Source organism: Sparus aurata, unplaced genomic scaffold, assembly GCF_900880675.1.
Source record: "Sparus aurata unplaced genomic scaffold, fSpaAur1.1, whole genome shotgun sequence".
Lineage (NCBI taxonomy): Eukaryota > Metazoa > Chordata > Actinopteri > Spariformes > Sparidae > Sparus > Sparus aurata.
Genome location: NW_022045199.1, coordinates 768 through 7,309, shown reverse-complemented (window position 1 = coordinate 7,309; position 6,542 = coordinate 768). Strand labels below are relative to the sequence as shown.

The 6,542-nt window shown below is 39.8% G+C and overlaps 1 long non-coding RNA gene across 1 annotated transcript; it reads right to left on the bottom strand.

The window, feature by feature from the left end:
* Positions 1–5,688: 5,688 nt before the first annotated feature.
* On the bottom strand, positions 5,689–6,178 carry LOC115578188 (uncharacterized). The gene is made up of 2 exons (XR_003983393.1): positions 6,124–6,178; positions 5,689–5,998 (listed from the first exon to the last, which is right to left on the bottom strand). It is a non-coding gene; the product is annotated as an uncharacterized LOC115578188 (long non-coding RNA).
* Between the last annotated feature and the right edge of the window lie 364 nt (positions 6,179–6,542).

The following is a 6,542-nucleotide window of genomic DNA, read 5'->3' as shown; positions in this document are numbered from 1 at the left end:
GCGTTCTTCTGAGTGTATTGAAGGTTTGTTTTCAGTTCAGGTTCATCTCCACTCGAGCGTGCAAATGTGCGTTCAGAGAGTGCTTGATAAGCTTTATGAAGCCTTTGAAGTTGTTGTTTTGCTGGAGAACATCGTGGTATAAATCCTTTCAGGCTAACAGTGTTAGCTAAACAATGTTGAGCGCAGTAAAGCTACAGCAACCAGTTCACCACCGTAGAGTTCTACGTACAAAAGTTCAGTAACAGCAATCCAGTTGTTTGTGGTCTGCCAGGCAAACTTGGTGTTATCATTGTTAGTTACAGGTTAGCTTGACCGGAGTTCAGTAATAATGCATTGCAAATGTCCTTGAGCTGTCTGTTACACTGTGAGCTGGAGCCCACAGGCATTAGCAGAAGTGGGCCTCTGATCAGCTGACTGGTATTGGTAATATTGGTATCCTATGAGTGATTGTGCATTCAGTCTGTTGGTCATATTCATGGTACAAGTGCAGTGAACCACCAGTAGAACTGACCAACCAGAGCAGACTTAGGCCCCACCTCAACACCCACAGGATTCAATGAGTGTTTTTACAGCTACTGGATAAACATTAATAATATATATACAAAAATATATATTGAATAAAACATACATAAAAATAGACTTCTCCTCACTGTCTACAACTCAACTCTCTATGAGTTCTGCTAACAGCCCAGGAAGGTCGTTATTTGACAACCTGAGAATGAGACTCATCTATCTTTCTCTAGGACTACTTTAAGAGTATGCCGACATTATAGTGTGGCTTTAATTCGCTTTGTAATTATAATAATCTGCAAAGTTACTGTTGACTAATGTTGTAAAATGTAAGTGGTTAAATAATGTGCAGTGAACATATTAATTGTAAATCAGTTGTGAAAATAGAAAAACTCAAGAACAGTACATGTACCTCAATTGTACTAAAGTACACTGCCTAAATGAACGTACAGAGTAAGTTTACACTAATGTAAATGTTCAGATTTACACTGACACTTTACCCATTAACTTAAATTAATACTCTGATTAAACAAATTATGAAAAGTGATGTCAGGTTAAATAAAACTGAGGTAGGGACTGAAACCTCCACAAAGAGACTCAAAACCGACAAAAATAGACCCAGGACCTCCACAAACAGACACAAAACATGTATACACACCATCAGCCAGAATATTGAAACACTGACAGGTGAAGTGAGCATTGATCATCTTGTTACAATCAAATGTTCTGCTGGAAACTCTTGAGTCCTGGCATTTATGTGGGCGCCTCTTTGACGAGTATCATCCACACAAACATGGTGGCAGATCAGGTACACCCCCTCATGGCAACAGCACTCCGTGATGGCAGTGCGCCCCCTGCAGGACACCTGCACCTGCACCACCGCAAAAACGGCTCAGGAATGGTCCAATGAACATGAACTGGCCTTTGAATTCCTCAGATCCCAAACCAGTTGAGCATCTGTGGGACGTGCCAGAGCCAAGTCCCATCCATGTTGGGGCCCCCATGGATCAGTCTCAGCTCATGGTACATCCAATGGATGCTCAGTTGTTTTGAGATCTGGGGAATTCAGAGGCCAGGTTGACACTTTGAGGTCTTCGTCACGTTCCTCAGGTCGTTCCTGAGCAGTTTTTGCAGTGATGCAGCTACATTGTCCTGCTGAGAGGCCACTGCCACTGAGGAGTGTCCTTGCCATGAGGAGGTCTGCAGCTGTGTTTGGGTGCCTGGTGCTTCTCAAAGAGGCGTCGATGTGAAGGCCAGGACTCAAGGTTTCCCAGCAGAATGTGACATTGTCACAAGATGATCAATGTAATTTATTTCACCAGTCATTGGTTTAATCTTGTGGCGGATCGTTGTATGTACACATGTTTCAAACAAACATAAACACAAATCCCACCAAAACACACAAAACCTCCCTAAACACACAAAACCTCCCCAAACACACAAAACGACCACAAACAAACACAAAACCTGCACAAACAAACACAAAACCGCCACAAACACAAAACGACCACAAACAGACACAAAACCTGCATAAACAGACACAAAACCTGCACAAACAGACACAAAACCTCCACAAACAAACGCAAAAACCTCTACAAACACACAAAAACCTGCACAAACACAAAACGACCACAAACACAAAATGACCACAAACAGACACAAAACCTGCATAAACAAACAAAACCTGCACAAACACACACAAAAACCTCCACAAACACAAAACGACCACAAACAAACACAAAATCTGCATAAACAAACACAAAAACTTCCACAAACACAAAACCTCCACAAAGAAACATCAGACTACCACTGCTCCTCTTTTTCTTCCTGCAGGTGACTGACAAGTCGAAATGAAGAACCCTGAAGACGAGCGGTCGGACCGACCAGACGAGCCACGACAGGAGCCTGAAGCAGCAGATAGTGTTTAGAGACAGTGAGTGCTGTTGTCTTTACTGGCTATTTATGTAATAAACTCTTTTTTTGAATTACTCTGTTGTGGTTTAAATCCTGCTCACCCCTGATTTTTAAAGAACATGTTGAGTCTCTTGATGGAGTCCGGTGTCTCTCAGTGGCATCGTCAAAGCTATTTGTGATATCTACATTTCTCTACAGTGGAGACCAGAGCTTCCATCACCTGCATTACCTATTCCTACTTTGTGAAGGATTGATTTAGAAACAAGTGGGTTTTTGGGGGTTTTTTTTGGTATTTTTTGGGCCTTTTGTGGCTTTATTGATAGTACAGCTCTCTCCATCTCTTATCACATGAATTCATTGTGCAGCCTCGTTGTCGTTGCAAACATCTTTACTGCCAATATTTCTAACAGTCCCAACATATAAACAGCACTACAGGTGAGAAGAACATTACATAGCTTTGATTTTAAGGCGAAATGTCCTTTTAAGTATTTATAGGTTCTAAGAAATGTTTTTTAGTTTCTCAGTAATAGTAAGTGAATTTATTTCATCTTTCCAGGGAAAACTCTATGAAAAATTATCTTTTATACATAATTTTACCATCAATATCATCTCTTTGAGTATTTCTATCAATTCCAATCCAACAAATTAGATATGTAGGAAGAAAAAGAGCTTATTATAAAACTCTTTTCCCATTTTGTTTCACGTTAGTTACCTGATGGTTACAATGTAACTCTGACCTCTACTGGCTGATTCAAGTAATGACACAAAAAGTTCAGCTTTTCAGTTCTTTCATAGAAGTTTCTAATATGATGCTTCATTACCTGCTGATGAGACGGACTACATTCACCAAAATGTGCCCATCGAATACAAACAACCTCTTAAAGAAATTAAATTAATCAATTAAGTCAAAACGATGCAGGCTGTAATGATACTCATAACAAAAGTTACAAGAGGGGAGGTCTTTTATTATTAAAGTAGAACTTGTGAACTCAAGTATGTACTAATATCAACCATTTACAACCAGAAAAGCAGATTTATAGACAAAACAATCTCTTGTACAGGTGTAGATTCTGTGGCTCTGAAGAGCTGCTGCAGGATGAAACACTGAACGCCTCTTGAGCTCCACAAACGTCACGTACAAAGAACAAATCTGTGGTGTTCACTTTTCATCCCGCAGCAGTGATGTCGACTGGTTTAACACCAGAACAACCAGTAACAAAAACAAAACAAAATAAATCCCTCCACACGGCCACGGGACTCCATCCAGGTCGCTCACAGCTTTGTGAAACATGTTGCTGATTGTTTGACGCAGCGTAACGTTGGTCTGAAAGCTTCCAACACGTCTGACGTTGGTGCAACAAAGTCATTGACATCATGAAACAGACACGAGCTCAGAGAGTCAGAGATGGTCCAACACCGGCTGTGATGCTAACCCGTAATGACCACACCCACTGAGGGTCAAAGGTCGACTGTTCGGCGGTGAGGTAATCACACTGTGAAATGAAATGTGAAAAATTGTTATTAATACAAAATCTAACTTTCCCACCGGTGTGTTTGAAACCTTGTAGCAGCTGATGATGAGACAACATCCAACATGTTTGTGTAAATTATGACATTATGCATCATCAGCTGCTACAAACATCCAACCAGCAGCCATCAGTCGTGAAATGCTAACAGGAAGTGACTAACTGCCTGAGAGCTTTGACGGTTTCCTGTCTTTATCAAAACCTTTTAAATTAACGGTTCACCCAAAAATTCCTCACCTCCATGTTGACGGAAAGTCAGGTGAAGTTTGGCAGCTGGAGACTTGTTTTAAAACAACCAAACAACACAAAATTGTGCTGTACGGCTCCTGATTCTAGTCTCGGGAACTCAGAAATTACAAATTGATCCTCAATGTGTCAAGTTCATGCATCCACTTCAGATGGACTTACAGCAGATTCTGGCTTTAGAACGGGCAAAATTAAATTCTCTTTCTGGTTGTTTCTCTGTTTTAAATCAAGTCTCCAGCTGCTTCAGTTGTTTAGCAGAATGCTGCAACTCTGTTTTACTGTCACTGAGTTTATATTTCTTGCTACACTTTTCCTCTAAAGACACTTTTTAATTTGTTTTATCAGTTAATTTAAAGGATTTACAGTCGGTTTTGTGCTGCCAGTTTAAAACAAAATAAAAGTTTGAATTAAATTTAAATGAAGACAAAAGATCCCTCAGTTTCTCTCAGTATGTAAAAACCATTAAGTCCTACAAAGATAAACTAAAATAAATTCAATTCAATCAGAAACAGTCAAAATAAATAAATCCAACAAAATTATCCGACTTTGAAAAACATCAGAAAACACAAATTAAACACTTCCATGTCGGTTATCCTCATTTAAAATGTGTTTTTGTTTTATAACTTAAGGGGAAATGATACAGAATGTAACTGCAGACTGGAGCATCAGTGCAGTGGAAGCCTTCTGCAAACATCTGATATTAAAACAAGTACTTTTATTATGTGCATAGAAACATTCTTATACCTGCAAGTTAAGAGAGAGGACTTCTGTGTGTCTTTAAATCTGTACAGAAAATACCTGGGACTTTATATTTTAATGTGTTTGAGGCTCAGAAGTGTTTTCAGTGCATCCAAGTTTTTATTGCTGTAAAATGAGGAAAACTCAACGAGCCTTTCTGATTATTTGGCTTTTAACTTTCATCATTTAGAAAAGAAGACTGCAGAGAAAACACTGTTCAGATCTGATATCAACATCCGTCCTGAGTGATCCGATAACGAGTGGACAGCTCAAAGAACAAACATCCTCCAGACCAAAATAATTCAATAAATAAATAAAGAACTGAATGTTTACATTTGCCGAATTTACAAGAAGGTCCAAATAATGCAGAATGAGTCAGAGACAGAGTTTCACAGAGTTTATAAAGTGTCTCCAACTCAACGACTCACTAAACGGACACATTTGTTAAGGGAGTCTGGTGACTTTCTCCACGGGGACAAAGAAGCAAGCCGAGCAGTCGGATCATTCAGGACGATGTCACCGGGTCTGAACTGGGCCAAAGTTCTCTGAGGATGTAAAGAGATGATGTCTGACCGGTGGATAACCACTGTTTAGTTTTCCTCTTATGGCTCTAAGGAACATTTAAGATTAAACCTAAAGGATTCATCTGTCGGGTGCTTCAGTCGATGAATTCAACTCTGAGCTCAACAGAACAGTTTAGTAACAAAACAAAGCGTCTCTTTTGGAGCGGAGCAACATTAAATCTTCCACGTAAAACATCATAAATATTTTTTATTCACGAATCTCCCTCCGGCTGAAACACAGCAGAGAGTGAAAGTCAGTATTCATCTGAGCACCGTGATCTTTGGGAAGCATTTATTCACCATCAGTCTCTCTGAAGTTCAGAGTACAGAGAGACAACATCCCATCAGTGTGTTCACAGTCAACTTGCCTGATGAAATGAGAAATGATGGTTTTTAAAAAAGGGGGAAGAAAGTCCTTGTTGGGGTTCAAGTTGTGTTCAGGTCAGGAGAACCACCTGTCTCTGAGGGACCGAAGGATACGGATCTCCTCATCTGACTGGTCTGGATAGTGAGGACACACACACACACACACACACAGAAAACACTGTAAACATCTGAACTTCTCGTGTGAAAGTGACCAAACAATTCTCTGATGGTGGAGCGGATGAACCGTCAGTGTTACTCACAGTCTGGATTACTTGGATCATCACTTCTGAACGACTGGTCTGAGTTCTCCGAGATTCGAGTTACACATACCTTGTTCTACTATGGGAAAAAGTAGTTTTTGGCCGCATTGCATCATGGGATGATGTAATTACAGTTGGCCCATAAGAAAACTGGCTTCAGAGTCTGGTGCTGTTCCTCGTACACATAATAATATTAGTAATAAAAATAATAATAATAATAATAATAATAATAATAATAATGTTCCCAGATTGTTACATCTTTTCCCAAACATCACGTCTTGATACGTGTTCCTACATGTCAGCCTGTGTTTCTGTCCATTCTCTTCTGCTGCGTTGTCAGTACAAAGAATCACACTGTAAATTATGAAGAATGACACGATGCATTTCCAGACTTTTACAAACTTATTCCACTCTTTCCA